The sequence below is a fragment of the Choloepus didactylus genome, chromosome 7, assembly GCF_015220235.1.
Source record: "Choloepus didactylus isolate mChoDid1 chromosome 7, mChoDid1.pri, whole genome shotgun sequence".
Taxonomy (NCBI): Eukaryota; Metazoa; Chordata; class Mammalia; order Pilosa; family Megalonychidae; genus Choloepus; species Choloepus didactylus.
Genome location: NC_051313.1, coordinates 128,152,773 through 128,170,355, shown reverse-complemented (window position 1 = coordinate 128,170,355; position 17,583 = coordinate 128,152,773).

Below are 17,583 nucleotides of genomic sequence, written 5' to 3'. Positions count from 1 at the left end.
ATATGGCTTTCCCAATCATATTGTCACCCTCATAAGCTACATTTTTATACTATCGTTTTCAAGATTCAACGGTTCTGGGTTGTAGTTTGATAGTTTCAGGTATTTACTGCTAGCTATTCCAATTCATTAGAACCTGAAAAGAGTTGTCTATATTGTGCATAAGAGTGCCCACCAGAGTGACCTCGCAGCTCCTTTTGGAATCTCTCAGCCACTGAAGCTTATTTCACTTCCTTTCACATCCCCCTTTTGGTCAAGAAGATGTTCTGCATCCCACCATGCTGGGTCCAGTTTCCTCCCCGGCCAATATTTTCTATGTGCCTGTAAGTTGTGTATCAGGCCCCACTGCACCCCCTTTGAAAGTACACCAAGTTCCAGGTATTTATCAATCCCCTCATCAGCTGCTCATCAATTATATTGGACAATATAACAATAATAAATCACGTGTATTGAGGACTTCCTATAAATCAGGCATGTTCTTTCTGCCTTCCACATATTTTATTGTGTAATCCCCAAAATAACTTCATGTAGTAGGCATTATACTTGCTTTACAGATGAGGAAAGTGAGACAAGAGAGAGTATATAACACAGCCATTTTTACTAGGAATGAGGTCATTCTTTATATATTAACATGCCCTTCCATCTTTCTACGATGTCTCTATCACTCCATCATAATGGCTAAGATCCCAAGCTTTAGAATTTAAAAAGATGGTGAGAGAGGGGGTAGGGGACAGTTCAAATCTGCTTCCTCAACTTATTTGCAATATGACCTTTACCTCTTTAAACCTCAGTTTCCACATCTCTAACAGGAGATAATGCCTATTTTAGGTAAGTTCTGTGGGGTTAAGTGACATAATGCATATAAAGGATCTAGCACTGTGTTTGACACATAGTAGGCTTTAAATACATGATAATTAATAGCATCCCAGTCACTCTATATCATATCCTGCTTGACACAAATTTTTGAAAATTAGTCTCTATTATAGCCCACCAGTATGGCCTATTTGATTATATGTATGACCCAGAACTATGTAATCCCAAGACTTCTTTTAAAACCAAATATATCAGAATTTCACACGTCAAGACATGTGTTCTAGTTTGCTAATGCTGCTGGAATGCAAAACACGAGAAATGGATTGGCTTTATAAAAGGGGGTTTATTTGGTCACACAGTTACAGTCTTAAGGCCATAAAGTGTCCAAGGTAATGCATCAACAATTGGATACCTTCACTGGAGGATGGCCAATAGTGTCCAGAAAACCTCTGTTAGCTGGGAAGGCACGTGGCTGGCGTCTGCTCTGGAGTTCTGGTTTCAAAATGGCTTTCTCCTGGGACATCCCTCTTTAGGCTTCAGCTTCTCTCCAAAATGTCACTCTCAGTTGCTCTTGGGGTGTTTGTCCTCTCTTAGCTTCTCCAGAGCAAAAGTCTGCTTTCAAAGGCCATCTCTAAAATATCTCTGTAAGCTGAAGCTCCTCTCTCCGTTCCACTGTGTGCTTCAAAGTGTCCCTGTTGGCTGTAGCTCCTCTTCAAAATGTCACTCTCAGCTGCACTGAGTTCATTCTGTTTGTCAGCTCATTTATATGGTTCCAGTGACTCAACTTAGACCCACCCCGAATGGGTGGGTCAACACCTCCATGGAAATTATCCAATCAGAGTCATCACCCAAGCTTTGTGGGGCACATCTCCACAGAAACAAAGAATTACAATCTAATCAACACTGATAACCTCTGCCCACACAAGATTACATCAAAGATAATGGCATTTGGGGGGACATAATACATTCAAACTGGCACAACATGTGATACTTTTTATTTTGGGTGACCCTTATTCCAAGAATGCTTTTGTTGCTTTAAGACAATGGGGATTTGTGATCTCCTGAGCTAGGTTATTAGATGCAATAGGGAAAAAAAAAAAAAAACAACTTTTCTTATAATTTATATATTATAAAAGTATATATATTCACTGTAAAATGAAAAGAATTTAAAAGTATTTAAGATATAGTCAAATTCCCCTGTTCCATCCCTGCCATTCTACTCCCCATGGTCAGCCACTGGTGACAGTTTGGTATTTCTCCTTCTAGACATTATGGAACACAGACTTCACTTGATCCACTCATCCCCTTTGTCAGATGGATGTTAAATAGCCACCTAAAAATTACGACCACTGTTTTTTTAACTTTGTGTTACAGATAATTTCAAAGACACTCAAAAATAAGCAGAAAAATATAATAACCTTCCATGTGTCTATCACCCAGCCCAACAACCATCAACCCATGGCCAACCCACAGCCCCATCCATATTCCTATCTTCTTCCCCTTTTCCAGGATTATTTTGAAATAAGTTCCAGACATTGTATCATCCATAAGTATTTTGATACGAATCTCTAAAAGAAAAGATTTTTCAAGAAAAACTGTATGCCAGTATTACATCTAGAAATTCTTTAATGAAATAGCCAGTGTTCACATTTCCAATTGTGTCATAAATGGGTTTCTTTTTAGTGTTTTTTAAAAAGCAGGATCTATGTAACCTCCTTATATTATGGCTGCTTGATATATATTTTAACTTTCATCTAATCAATAGCACCCTTTTTTTTCCCTTAAAATTTATTTGTAGAAAAAAATAAGTTTTTTGGCCTTTGGAATTTCCCCCAGTCTGTGTTTTGCAGATTGCATCCTTGTGGTATAGCTTAACGTGTTCCTCTGCCTTCTTAATTCCTTTAGTTGCAACTAGAGGCCTGATCAGATTCAGGTTCAATTTGTTTTACAAGAATACTGCATAGTTTGACCTTCTATCATGATACCCATGATGTGAAGATTTTCTCTCTTTTTGTGTTGTTAGCAACCATTGATGTTCAATACGCTGATTCATTATTTCATTAGCAGCTTTCAAAATGGCAAAATTCTATCATTCCATTTTCATGTATTAACTGTAATACTTACATAAGATAAATTCCCTTTATCTACTATTTGATTACCCAGCTGTATACTTTGTAAAGGAGAGGCAGGATAATGCTGAATTCTTTTCCCTTTATTAGTTTTCAAGATAATGAATTGGTCTCCCAGGATCCTCCAATATTTTGTAGTAGTGTTGTGAACCCACTAAGTTATATGTATTTGATGAGTTTCATTCCACTCCGGCTATTATTCTTACTAATGCTTGCTCTAATCATCCCATCTTGACCAGTGGGAATCTTTTTCATGTTAGCTTCTGTGAGTAGTTTAAAAATGACCCCAATAGTATTTGATAGCTCCTTGCTTTCTTGTCTGACAAGATAGTACAAGTTCATCTTATATATTTCCTACTCTAGACTTTGAATCCAGCTATTTCTCCAAAAAGTTTTGGTTCCTTTTGTTGGAACCAAATGTCTTTAAAAATGTCAATTTGCTCACATTTTGGGAATGTTGTAAAGAAATTCTGCAAACTGCATAGTTTTAAAAACAACTGATTATTTAAGAATTAATTATATGGACCTCTTGTTTCTTGTAATTGCTTATATATCTGTGTCCTTTTTGAGGCTACGAGCTTCTTGAAAACCACAATCTCTTCTTCACCAATACGTAGGCCAAAGTTTAGGGCATGTTAGACACTCAGATCATATTCATTGAATGAGAAACTTGGACTTTAGGTGCTGAAAGAAATTACCAAAAATGAGTTTCAGGAATATGAGGAAAAAGACCACATAAATAGAATAATTCATTAGCCTCTAAGGGATTATTTTAATACAATCAACATTTGCTTGGATGTCTAAATCCATGTTTGTTTAAAAAGCAGTTGCTTTTCTGAACCATCCCGTATTTTTAAAAGAGCACTTCTGAGAAAAGATGCAAGTCTTCGTTTCCCACTTCAGGTCATCTACAGCTGAGAATTTCAACCTAAAATGACTGTCAACTGGAAACAAGCAGGGGCAAGGCAGGTTTGAGGTAACAGCTGATGAGTGTGGCAAATGGTGGCAAAAGTAATGTTGGTGAAGGGTCCTGGCAGTAGTGGGGGAGTGGGAGGAGCGGGGCTGTTCGGCTGTGGGGCAGTGTATGGATGGAATGTAGTGAAGAGACGGCAGGTTGGCTCTGGACAGTTGGAGCCTTTGAGTGAGAGGGGTAGGATCTGATTTATAGGAACAGAGAGCTTTGGTAGGAAGGTAGGTAATGCAGGAGAGGTAGAGCAGGCTGATGTTAGTCTCCCTCTACTACTTCATCTAAGTTTTTGTTGAATTTTGCTCGTGCAAACCCCTTCTGTGAACTTTTTCCTCCTCCTCCTTTATTCTCTCTTGTTTCTCTTTCTGGTTAGCAGTTTCTTTCTCTAGTAGACCTCAACTGACTATAATTTGGAATAGAAGAATGGGATTTTTTTGGTTACTAAAGCAAAAAACCAACTCTGAGTACCTCCAGCGAATAAAAGTTCATTGTAAGCAAATTGTAGCTCAAAATCAATAGGAAAGCTAAGAGAATGGGCCTTGGGAATGAGCAGGATTAAAGTTAGTATAAAGTCTAGAAAGTGGGAACTAAAGGATTGGCCTCCTAGCAGAAACGGCCTGGTGGAGGATGTTGCTGCTGAGTAAACCATTTTTCAAAATCTCGATAGAGAGCTTGCTCATTCAGACAGTGAAAGGAAGTAGCTTCTGAAGTGAGAGGTGAACCACTGAATTTACTCTCCCACCAATACCACACATTACAGGGGAGAGGTGTTTGGAAATTGGCACTGCTGTTAGGAAAAAAGAATGAATGCTAAGCAACTCCCCACCCCACCCCCAAAAAGTGACTTTTATGCAAAGACTTAGATAATATCTTTATTATTTCTACTCACAATTGTTGTGATTCAAATTTTGTGGTTTCTCTCTTGAAATTTTAAAATTAGCATTTTCTGTTTCTTAAGAAGATGTAAAAATTAAAACCTTATGTCCTGGTTTGCTTTCTTTTGCTCCTATGAGTCAGTATCCTTAAAAATAAAATGCTCCTCACTTCTGGACTTAAGCCAGGCATTAATATTTTTTTACTGAGACCTGCTGACCCTGGAAAACTGCCCCTATTCTTACTCCTATGTCCTATCATAACTTTTCTCTACCCCACTAAAAAGAATCAGTCATCAAATCTAAGGTTTTTTTTTTCAACTTATTGTGGAAAATCTCACAATATACAAAGTAGAGAGAATGGGATAATACACCCACTTTACCCAATTTCAATGATCATCTCTACCCACCCACTCAACACATGTATATTCGCATACAATTTTGTCCTCCCTGGTTAGATGATTCTAAAAGCAATCCCAGACATTCTGATTCCATCCTTCAATATTTCAGTATGTATTTCTAAAACACAAAGATTCTATGTAACCATAACCACAATAGCATCACAAACCTAACACACTTTTGAAAAATTCCTTAGTATCACCAAATATCCAGTCAGTGGTCAAATTTCCCCAATTGTCTCATTCAGAACTTTGGCTCAAGTCAGGATTCAGACAGGGTCCATACATTAAAGCCAATTTTTTAATGGGAACCCAATTGCTGCCCAATCTTTTTCAATCTTGCTTTTAATTCTGCTGTGGCTTTCTCATTTCAATTCCCTCTTAAGAATTTAAATTCTGATTGGCTGGTAGTCTGGTCACTGAAGCTGCCTTTTGTTGTAAATTTGCGTGTGACTCAGGGACCCTCAGCCCATCTATCCCAGGTTAAGTAAGCCTATTTTGCAGTTTAGTTAAGGGAAAGTAGTCGGACCTTTTTCAAACTGCTTTTATTTTTTCTTCTAAAGGAATGGAAAAAGAAGCAACCCTCTAAAATGTACATTTTATTGATGGTAGTGTAGCTTATGATAGCTTCAGATTGGAACTAACCCAAATTTCAGCAGAAGGGGCTTGGATAAGCACACTATGATATATACAAACAATGGGACACACTATGCCACATTTAAAAATAATGAAGTTGCTCTATATGCAATAATATGGCAAGAGTGCCAAGTATATTCGTGAGTGAAAAATGAAAGCATGTGAATAATGTGATTCACTTTGCCTAGAAAAGATGTATTTCTATATATACATAAAGAAATCTGAAAAAAATAAACACCAAATCTTGGAGGTGGTATTTGTAAAGTTATGGACTAATTTCACTTTCCGCTTTTTACGTTTTTGTGTCATTTAAATGCTTTTAACAATACATGTCTATTCATTTTACAATGATAAAAAATAGATAATTCCATGTTGAAATATTTTATAGTTTTAAGATACTTTATACATGAGTTTTCTTTTGTAATCCTTCTCCAATATCAGAAATAGTTTGGAGTTGACTCTAACAACTGATTGGAAGAATATTTGAACATAGAACTCAGTAGTCTTCCTCTAATAACAGCAATAACATTGAATTATTACTATGTGCCAGATGCAGAGCTCAGCTTTATATACCTTATCTCACTTAATATCCAGAATATTTCTTTGGGGTAAATATCATTATCCACATTTTTCATGTAAGAAAACTGATGCTCACAGAGGCTAAGTCACTTGCTCAGGTCATAGCTGAGATCCAAATCTCAGTCTCTTTCAAGGTCTATAACCTTGCCTTCTATAGCACACTGATCTTACCCCACTAAATATAAAAACAAGAGCAATTCTCCCATTTTCAAAGCCATAATCTTCACACACTTCTTCTGGATAAACTTTAATAGGGTCACGAAATAATTAGAAGTCAAATACAATGAAATCAGGAGCCTCCAGTCTGTTTTCATGGTGAAAATGATGAAGCCCATCAGTATCTTTTTTTCAGGAAATCACATTTTTCCTCTAGAAACCTAAGGACACATATAGAACCCCAGTGTCACATTAACAGGCCAGAAAGCCCTTTGATCTCCACTTTCCTTGGACAAGAACACTGCATCTTCATCATTTTCACAGTATCTTTCATGAACGTTTAGGGCCAACACAAAATATCCCAAAGAAACAGTTTTCTCCATGACTATCAGTTTCCATTCAATTGCCTTCTGTGGGGAAGGCCTTTCATACTCTCCTCCTTTTGCAGTAACTGGTCAAAGGTCTTGAAAAAAGAGATTTGACTTTGAACTTCATGTTCACTATTACAGTCTTCTCTTTGATAGCCATTTCCAAATCAAATGACTTGTGCAGAGAATACCACATTTAAAAGGAACCTAGCCAACAGTCTGATTACCTAGGAGATACTGTCCAATCCAGGGTAGTTTCCCATGCTTTGGAAACTCTTACCATGACTTTGGTGGTGGTAACTTTCTGCCCTATGTTTTTTACATGAAATATTGCACTTTATACATCCAACCACCCACACGTAAGATTGCCTGGAAAGTGTCAATTTAGGGTATGCTTTCTGTTGTATGTTGTGAGGTTCTAATTCTGAGTTCAATAATTTAAGGATTAGCTTATTGTCCAAAGCACTAGACCAACTTGTCTAGTTCTCACAGAGTTCTTCCCATGTTTGTAATTCAATTTAAAATGATGAAAACAGAGAATTTAAAAACTGTCTGCATTTACAAAACCCAAATAAAAATTTTAAAGTGCAGCTCAATTCTGGTAACATTTATTCATGTTTTACTTGTAAACATAAATGATTGTATTTCCTTGTTCAAATCTGCATCAACTTGTTATATCCATAATGAGTCAGATACTTGTGTCTTCCGATTTAGAAGTCATTGAAGTTGCACATCCACAAGTACAGGCCTGGAGAGTTTTATAACTCCACATAACATATAATATTTGCATAAAAATAAATGATATATTTGGTTGGTGTTATGTGCTTTTATGGATTCCCCTAGGAGGAGATCTCAGCAAATATGCTAGGCAAGACTCTTTCTGTTGTTTTAAAATGTGCTCAAATTTTTGTACTGGGATTGAATAATACACAAAGATATTTAATTACCTTAAATTGGTATATAATTTCTATCTACAAGTAATCAAATTAGTACATCAAAAACCTTCTATAAAAACTGAGAAGGTTTTCTCTACTATTTTCTTGATGCATTTTGTGATTAATCACCAACTGCCTCATAATTCTATTTTTATTAGTTTTAGTATTTCATTGATGAATAGTTTATCTCCTACTTTGTCATTTAACGCTTCAGGCCTTTATCTGTTCACCATCAAATTTCCCTAAGAGTAGTGTTCTCATTTGCTAATGCTGCCATTTATGAAAAATACCAATAATGGATTGGTTTTTATAAAGAGGGTTTATTTGGTTACAAAGCCACAGTCTGAAAGCCATGAAAATGTCCAAATTAAGTCATCATCACAAGTATACCTTCACTGAAGGAAGGCCAATGGCATCTGGAAAACCTCTGTTAGTTGGGAAGTCACGTGGCTGGCGTCCGCTGATCCCAGGTTATTTTCTAGCTCCTCTCTCAGCTCCTGTGCATTCTTTAAAATGTTGCTCTTGGAGTGTTTTGTCCTCTCTTAGCTTCTCCAGAGCAAACTCTGGGCTAGCATAAGTCTGCTTTCAATGGCCATCTCCAAAATGTCTCTCTCAGTTGCTCTCCAAAATGTTACTCACAGCTGCTCTGAGTTCCTTCAGTTTCTCAGCTCTTTTATATGACTCCAGGGATTTAATTCAGACCCACCCTGAATGAGTGGGGTAACACCTCCATGGAAATTATCCAATCAAAGGTCTTGCCCACAGTTGATTGTATCACTTCTCCATGGAAACACTCAATCAATAGGTTCCAACCTAATCAACACTAATACGTCTGCCCCCAAAAGATTGCATCAAAGAACATGGCACTTTGGGGGCATAATACATCCAAACCGGCACAAGTAGTAACTCCACTTTATTCATCTCTGTATAGAGCCCAGTGTGGGAAAGGTAGTTCGTACTTACTAACCCTTTGCTGAATGCATGAATATATAAATTAACAACTAGGTGGTAAGCTATGGAGAATGTGAGCTATCCCTTTTAGCAAATTCCACACAGTGTTTCCTTGGTAAATACTTGTTTCCTGTTGGAGGATCTGAGTGCTCAACCAAAATCAGAATTGTGGTTGTGCCGTCTTTCTCCTCTGTGATCAAAAATTCACAAGCAATCCTTATCTTTTAAAGATACGTGCCTAAAATATTTATGAAAATATTTAGTGTTTGAGATTTTCTTCAAAATAATTGTGTGTGTGTGTACAAATGGGTAAGGGCATTGCTAAAACAGGATTGACCATGTATTGATAGTTGGCAAAGCTTAGTATAGGTTTGAAATGTTTTAAAGTTTCATGATGAACTTCACAAGTGATAGTCTTCTAATCATTTATAGATTTTTGTTTATGTACCTATTCTAGAAATTGTTAATCTCCCCAGAAAAGAGAGGTAATATTTACTGATTACATACTATAGTGAACATTGATCATGCTTTCTGGCAAATTTTAAAACTTTTTATTCTGATTTTGAAATAGTTTCAAAGATACGGGGTAGATATAAAAATAATGCAAACCCCATATACAGAATGCCAGCATATCCCTAACCCTGACCCAGATACCCAAATCCACCAATTTTAACATGTTCCCACATTTGCCATATCATTCTATCTGTCTGTCTGTTGGTCTGTCTATTTATCAATCCATTTTCTTAATATTTGAGTGTAGGTTGTATACAGCATGCTCCTTGAACACTTAAAACTGCCATGTATGTTTCCTACAACTGCACCTTAAGTGCAGTTATCCAGTTCAAGAAATTTAACATTGATATAAAGCTTACAGTCTATATTCCATTTTTTTCATATGTCCCAATAATGTCCCTTTGAGCCTTTTCTCCTCCCTTGCTAGATCCCATCCAGAATCATGTATTGCATTTAATTGTCCTTGCCTCTTTAGTTGCTCTTTCTTTCTTTCTTTTTTCTTTTTAACTGTGAGAACATAAAGAGTTCTGTCTCAACCACTCTCAAGCATACCACTCAATGGGATTCATCACAATCACACTGTTGTGGTACCCTCACTACCTTCCATTACTAAAACTTTCCCATCTCCCCAAACAGAAACCTTATACCCATTATGCATTAACTTCCTATTCCCAGTGCCCCTGGTGACCTGTACTCTAATTTCTGTCTGTATGAGCTTGCATGTTCTCTGATATTTTCTTTGTAGTTACTATGGGGTTTAAATTTAACATTCTAAATCTGTGGCAGTCTCATTTGATTTGGTACCAACTTCACTTCAATAGTATAGACAACAACTAATGGACCCACTACATGTACTGCTATCTTAGGTGCAAGTTATAGAGCAAAATGTCTGTATTCTGCTTGGTTAACAAAGGTATATTTGTAGCCCTTTAATGCAATAGAATTCAAGTTGTGTATAAAAAAACAAAATGATAATAGGAGAAAATTGCCTTCCTGTATAGATATATAATAGCAACATTTAGGGATATTGCAAATAAAGAATTCAATTCTTTAAAAAAAGATAGACTACACCAACTATGTTCTTATACCCCTCTGTCCCCCCACCTTTATGTAACTCTTGTCACAAATTACATGTTTATACAATGTGAGTCCAAAATCACTGAATTATCATTACGTTTTATATTTGCCTTTTAGATCTTATAGGAAGTAAAAACTGGAATTAAAAACCAATATTGAATTTATATTTACCTTTGTCATTACCCTCACCTGAGATCTTTTTTTCTTCATGCAGCTTTGATCTATTGCCTATTGTCCTGTCCCTTCAACTGCCAAACTCTTTTTGGCTCTCTTGTAGGGCTGATCTAGTGATGATAAATTCCCTCAGCTTTTGTTTTTCTGGAAATGCCTTAATCTCTCCCTTATTTTTGAAAGATAGTTTTGACACATATAGAATTCTCAGAACTTTCTCTACCAACACAGAAAACAAAAAGGAACAGCAGCTATGCCCAAGAAAATGCCTCAGAACAAAATAAAGTCACCCTTACTTTGGCCAGCAGGGGACTAGTAGCTCACTTGCCTACTCTTTTCCCTAATAAGCACTTTGGCATGCCCAACCCACCTACCCACAAAGTCAACTCTTCCATTCCCATTATGGAAATAGATCTACAGATAACTGAGGAAATCACTCCAACTACCTATGCTAATCAATTTTGTGCTTGATTTAAACATAAAAATGGGCCCATGTGGTAGGCTAATAATGGCCCCCTAAAGATGCCCATGTCCTAATCCTGGAGCCTGTGATTACACTATGTTGCAAGGCAACAGAGAATTAAATTTGCCGTTGAATTAAGATTGCTAACCAACTGACTTTAAAATAGGGAGATAATCCTGGATTATCCAGGTAGTCCAAGAATCCATAAATTAGAAGAGGGAGGCAGAAGAGAAGATCAGGGTAATGCTGGCTTCAACCTGCTCTTGCTGGCTTTGAGGAGAGAGGAAAGGAACCATGAGACAAGGAACATGGGTGGTCTGTAGAAGCTGGAAAAGACAAAGAAACATTTTCCATTTCCTAAAAAATAAAGTAAAAGCCACTACAGGTCAAGAGATTATAGTAACACATGCAAAGAGTAATTAACAAAGGATCCAACATTGGCACTCAGCTAGTTGTATGATCTTGGAAAATCAGCTTTTCTATACATTTTTCACCATATGTAAAGCAAAGTTAATATCTGTCCCAGTTAATGCAGTGTTGATGGGATTAAATGAGGTGTTATAAATGCCCATTCAGTAAGTGCTATGCAAATATAAGATATATTTTATTATTATTATTAATAGATTGTGGCTAAAGCTGGGGGTGAGGGGGGTACCTAAGCTATAACAGACATTCTCTGTTATTTGGAGACCATCCAAGTGACATCATCATCATATTCTATACTGTACATTCAACAAATATTATTGAGAGGCATATAGTATAATGGCTATGGATTAAGACAGAGCAGAATGCCACCTCTTCATGCCATTAGCTGAATGACTTAGCCTCCTCATCTTTCAAATGTGAATAACAGAGTTGTTGTGAGAAGTAAAATGAGATAATGTAAATAAAACACGTGGCACAAGTCTTAGCATATATCAAGACCTCAAATAAATGGTAGTTCTCATTTATGAAGAATGAGCACTTGGACATCAACCACTTTGGAACATTTAAATAATTTTCACATATATTATTTTGCTTGATTAGCCCAGCCTCTCTAGAGAAGAAACATGGCAGTTTATACCCATTTTCTAATAAAAAAGCAATGAGCAAAAAAGAAACATGCCTTGGCTATAGTAACCTAGTGAAAGGACTGGCTCCACTTGAAAAAACTTATGGGAACTACAAGAGCTAGAATAGTCCAGGAATAAATTTGTTTTTGCTCAAATTGGCAATACTAAAAGACTAGAAGAGATATTATTTTCAAATGAAAATAACAAGTGTGGGTGAGGAGGTGGAGAAATTGGAGCCCTTAGACATTGCTGGTGGGAATGTAAGTTGGCAGACTCTGGAAAACAGTTTGATGGTTCCTCAAAAAGTTAAACATGGAATTACCATATAACCCAGCAATTCCACTCCTAGGTATATTTCCCAAAGAATTGAAAGCAGGGGCTCAAACAATACTTGCACACCAATGTTCATAACAGCATTATTCACAATAGCCAAAAGATGGAAACAATCCAAATATCCATCAACTGATTAATGGATAAACAAAATGTGGTATATCTATACAATGGAATATTATTCAGCCACAAAAATGAATGAAGTTCTGATACATGCTACCAGATGGATGAACCCTGAAATCATAATATTGAGTGAATGAAATAAGCCAGGCATGAAAGGACAAATATTGTATAATTCTACTTCTATGAACTATCTAGAATAAGCAAATTCATAGAGACAGAAAGTATATTACAGAGTACCACAGGCTGGGGGAAGAGAAACTGGGGACTTATTGTTTATTAGGTACAGAGTTTCTGTTTGCAGTGATGAAAAAGTTTTCGTAATGGACGGTGGTGAAGGTAGTAAACATTGTAAATTTATTTAATGCCACTGATTTGTACACTTAAAATTGTCTAAATAGCAAATTTTATATGTATCTTACAACAATTTTTTAAATGAATTAAAAAACAGAATATGGGAAACAAGTAATGAAGATCTTCAAAATCTTTTCTTTTTAAATATCATTCAACAGGAAGAAAATGGGATGCTAGAGAAAAAGAATTTGGGTACATTAATAAAAGCCCAACTTAGGAGGTGGTCTTTTCAAAGGAGGGAAGTCAAATGAGACAAAAATCCCCTGCTAAATGTGTTTAGTCAGAATTTAGAGGATAAACCATGATAGAATCCACAAGAGGAGTTGGAGCCATTACAGAACAAACATCTGTATATAGTCCTCATTGTCCAAAGTGATGACAGAGGAGGAAAATAAATCTTAGATGTAATTAACTTGAAATCTTATTCAGTGCTTCCTCCCATGACCTCATGGTGAGTTGTTTGGCATTTCATCAGCTGAAGATAATAAGAGTCAAATAAGGAGAAAAGATTTGCAAGAAAAAAATGAAATACGTTCAGAGGAGATCATTTAAAAACAACAACCACCACAGACCAAGACAGAGATGCTGCTTTCTTTCTTTCTTTTCTTCTTTTATACATCACTCTACCATGCCTTCTTTGTCTCCCTGCCTTCTTTCTTTCTTTCCTTATCTTCTTCTCTCTCTTTTTCCCTTCCTTTTGAATTAAGCAATTCAGAACTCTCTCATCCATTTGGATTCAGCTCAAGCCTTGCCATCTTCTCTGGGAAGTCTTTTGTGCACATGATGTGTTTCTCTATTATAATATTTTTACAGGTCATTGTAACCATTTTGTTTTATTCCACGATAAAGTAATATTTGCAACCTATAGTCTAACAGTAGAAAAATACTTAAATCAATTAAGATATAGCCAAGAGGAACCTAAGATGGAGGCTAAGTGAGACAGGGCAAAAAAACACCTCCGTGAAAAATACTAGATAAAAGCCAGAAAGTGACCCAGAACACCAGTTCCAGCGATGCACCAGCTGGACAAGTTCTGCTAAATCCACAGGGACCATGCATTTGGTGAAACCGGGAGTCTGCATTCTGAAACGACAGGCTGGGAACGCCCCTGCATGACCCGGTGGCCCAGGGCTTCCCTGGAGGGCCAGCGCACACTTGTGATGTGGCACAACCTTCCCTCAGCAGAGGTCCTGAAAGAGGATGGCTGAGAAGGGGGACCTGCTTGGAAATCCCAGGGACCCTATGCCAATACCAAGGACTTGTGGATCAGTGGCAGAGACAATCTGTGGCAAGACTGAAATGAAGGCTTAGAGTCTTGCAACAGCCTTAATTCTCCAGGAACACCTGGGAGGTTTGATTATTAAAGCTGCCCTGCCTCCCTAACCACCCAGACACACGCCCCACATTCAGGGCAGACAGCACCAGCAATGCACCCAAACTTAGTGCACCAATTGAACCCCACAAGAATCAGATCCCCACACACCACAAAGACAAAATTGGGGAGAACAGACTTGAGGGGAATAGGTGACTCGCAGATGCCATCTGCTGGTTAGTTAGAGAAAGTGTACGCCTCCAAGCTATAGATCTGACAAATTAGAGATTGGTGTTTTTCATATTCTGAAAGACCCTATGAAGTAAAGCAAATGCCAAGAGACCAAAAACAACAGAAAATTTTAAAGCATATGATAAAACCAGATGATATGGAGAACCCAAACCCAAACACCCAAATCAAAAGATCAGAAGAGACACAATACTTGGTGGAATTAATCAAAGATCTAAAGACAAACAATGAGAGCATGGCACAGGATATAAAGGACATGAAGAAGAGCATGGCACAGGATATAAAGGACATAAAGAAGACCCTAGAAGAGCATAAAGAAGAAACTGCAAGAGTAAATAAAAAAATAGAGGCTCTTATGGAAATAAAAGAAACTGTTGGCCAAACTAAAAAGATTCTGGATACTCATGGTACAAGATTAGAGGAAGCTGAACAATGCCTCAGCATCCTTGAGGACCACAGAATGGAAAATAAAAGAACAAAAGAAAGAATGGGGAAAAAAATCGAAATGGATCTCAGGGATACGATAGATAAAATAAAATGTCCAAATTTAAGAATCATTGGTGTCCCAGAAGGGGAAGAGAAGGGTAAAGGTCTAGAAAGAGTATTCAAAGAAATTGTTGGGGAAAACTTCCCAAACCTTCTACACAATATAAATACACAAAGCATAAATGCCCAGCGAACTCCAAATAGAATAAATCCAAATAAACCCACCCCAAGACATATTCTGATCAGACTGTCAAATACTGAAGAGAAGGAGCAAGTTCTGAAAGCAGCAAGAGAAAAGCAATTCACCACATACAAAGGAAACAACATAAGACTAAGTAGTCACTACTCAGCAGCCACCATGGAGGCGAGAAGGCAGTGGCATGACATATTTAAAATTCTGAGAGAGAAAAATTTCCAACCAAGAATTCTTTATCCAGCAAAACTCTCCTTCAAATTTGAGGGAGAGCTTAAATTTTTCACAGACAAACAAATGCTGAGAGATTTTGCTAATAAAAGAGCTGCCCTACTTCAGATACTAAAGGAAGCCCTACCGACAGAGAAACAAAGGAGAGAGAGATATAGAGAAATTTAACAGACGTATATAGAACATTACATCCCAAATCACCAGGATACACATTCTTCTCTAGTGATCATGGATCTTTCTCCAGAATAGACCTTATGCTGGGACATAAAACAAGCCTCAATAAATTTTAAATAAAGTTGAATTTATTCAAAACACATTCTCTGACCACAATGGAATACAAATAGAAGTCAATAACCATCAGAGACTTGGAGAATTCACAAACACCTGGAGGATAAAAATGAGGGGGAGATGAAAACATTCCCAGATAATCAAAGGCTGAGGGACTTCATCACCAGTAGATCAGTTCTATAAGAAATGCTATAGGGAACTGTGCAGGCTGAAAGGAAGGGACACTAAAAAATTGACTGAAACCACATGAAGAAATAAAGATTTCCATAAAGATCACATGGTAAATATAAATACGAATACTACTGTATTTTTTGATTTGTAACTCTACTATTTACTTCCTACAGGATCTAAAATACATAAACTTTAATGACAATTCAGTGGTTTTGGACTCAATGTAAAATATGTAATTTTTGACAAGAACTACATAAAGGTGGGGGAATGGAGGAGTATAGGAACATAGTTTATGTGTCCTATTGAAGTTAAGTTGGTATCAAAGAAAAACAAGATTTTTATAGACTTAAGAGGTTAAATTTAAGCCCCATGGTAAACACAAAGTTAGTATCAGAGAATATGACCATAGAGATGAAAAGTAGAGTATGGGTTACAAGAAGAGGGGGAAGGGGCAATAGGGAGTTAAGAAATGAGTGTAGGGTTTCTGTTTGGGGTGAAGAGAAATTTCTAGTAATGGATGGTGGGAAGGTGATAGCATTACAACATTCTAAATGTGATTAATCCCACTAATGGAATGCTAGGGAGGGGGTGGAATGGGAAGATTTAGGCTGTATATGTTTCCACAATTGAAAAAAAAAGTCTAAATAGATAATGACAATTAAATGCCAAGGGTGATCCTGGATGGGATCTGAGGATGGAGGAGAGGAAGCTCAAAGGGACACAGTTGGGACAAAAGAAAGAAAAAAAAGGAAATATAGAATGTAAGCTTTGTATCAATGTTGAATTTCTTGAACTTCTTAGCTGTGCTTAATAGGATTGCATAAAAGAATGTTCTTGTTCATGGGAAATGTATATGTGAATTATATTGTTTGTTCAAGGATATGTGCAGCTTGCTTTCATATGTTCAGAAGATAAAACAATAGATGATGTATGATAGGGAGGGAGGGAAAGAAAGAAATGGTGGTGTGACAGGATGTTAAAGTTGGTGGATTGGGGTATTGAGGGAGGGGGTCAGGGTATGCTGGAGTTCTGTGTATGGGGTTTATATTGTTTTTGCAACTGTTTCTGTAAGTTTAAATTTATTTCAAAATAAAATTAAAAAAAAAAAGGTATAGCCAATGCTGTGGAATGCTACTCCACAATTAAAAACACAACACAAAACATGTTTCTGAGAATATTTAATGTCATGAGGAAATGTTCACAGACAAACATAATGCTAAATGAAAAACCAGAATATAAACTGTATATAAAACATTTATACATGCTCAGAAAAAAAGTGGGGAAGGATAACTGCCAAATAGTTAATGGTGATTACCCCTTCTATGTGGTGTGTGGGATGGGAAGGAGCAACTTTCACTCTTTATTTCATAGACTTCCATTGGCATAGTTTTTTCCCAATAAGAATATACTGCTTTTGGATTTTAAAATCAAATTGCTAGGGAAAAAAGATGGAAAAATCCTTAACAATGTATTAGCAAGTCAAATCCAGCAATTAAAAAACAATGATTATACGTTATGACCAGTGGGGTTTATCCTAGGAAGGCAAGCTTAGCTTACTATAGTCAACTGATTTTCAACCACAAAAGTGCTCAAGCAATCCAACAGGGAAAGAAATGTCTTTTGAACAAATGGTGCTAGAACAACTGAATATGTGGGGGGAAAAAATGAACCTGGACATTTACCTCACACCGTGCACCAAAGTTAATTTGAAATGGACCATAGTCTAAACATGAAGGAGAAAGCTATAAATCTTCTGGAAGAAAACACAGATC